At 38.4% G+C, this 940-nt stretch overlaps 1 pseudogene; it reads right to left on the minus strand.

Moving 5' to 3' along the window:
* Positions 1 to 241: 241 nt before the first annotated feature.
* On the minus strand, positions 242 to 502 carry LOC105000625 (annotated as a pseudogene).
* Positions 503 to 940: the final 438 nt, after the last annotated feature.

The following is a 940-nucleotide window of genomic DNA, read 5'->3' on the forward strand; positions in this document are numbered from 1 at the left end:
CAACACAACTATTAAAAATAGCATATTGTGATCATAGTTTCTAAACAGTTAAAAGCAAAGGTTAAATTATTGGGCTTTATATATTTATCAGGTAACAACTTCTTTTAATTCTTATAAGATTTTTTTTTCAACTAGCCAATATTTTAATACACAATATTAACTACTTTATAAAAAGTGCTTTCATGATGTTACCACCTAAAATAATACATCATACAGTTTTCAAATATGTTTTCTTTGACTTCTAACCTCTGCTCTTCTTTAGAATTACCTTTGCTGCAGCCAGTACATGCTCCTTTTTAATGACTCCACACTTACTCCCACAAGCATTTATCCGTGACTCTTCTGCTAATCGATGAACAAAGAGTAAACAGATGCACCAGTAGGTCGCTACTCGTCTCCAAACGAAGGTGAGGCTTCTGTCGCTTGAAAACGCGCTTTAGAAAGCCGCGAGAAGCCTTGCGCCTTATCATCTTCCTCTGCGAGACGTGGTGGAGAGCGCCATTCTCACCGTCGGGTTTTGGCAGCAGCCGCCTCAACTTCCTGGGTCTTCGTTGCGCAGCACTGAAGCTCAGGCCAACGAGTACACCAAGAACCCCGACTCAGACGCTCCCACAGGCCCCGAGACCCCGGCCGGAACGTTTGAATCTGCCCTTCTTATAAGATTTTTAATGAGTTCTCTTTGGATAATTTAAGAGTACAAACATTGTCTGGAAACAATGGCTACTTAGTGTGTCATTCCCATAGTTTTAATTTTTTATTTTTGCTTCGTTTGACTTGATTCATTAGTTTGATGTTTTAGAATACTCCTTGGCAAAGTATATTCTCTAGAATCAAGTTCGATGGAGTGTTAATAAATGTTTTGAAGATAATCAGTATCATAGTCAAATAAGTTTGGAACAGCAACTAGACATTGAAACTTGATTCCTAAGAAACTGTCATA

Source organism: Bison bison, unplaced genomic scaffold (genome assembly GCF_000754665.1).
Source record: "Bison bison bison isolate TAMUID 2011002044 unplaced genomic scaffold, Bison_UMD1.0 scf7180017864372, whole genome shotgun sequence".
In the NCBI taxonomy this organism is placed as follows: Eukaryota; Metazoa; Chordata; class Mammalia; order Artiodactyla; family Bovidae; genus Bison; species Bison bison.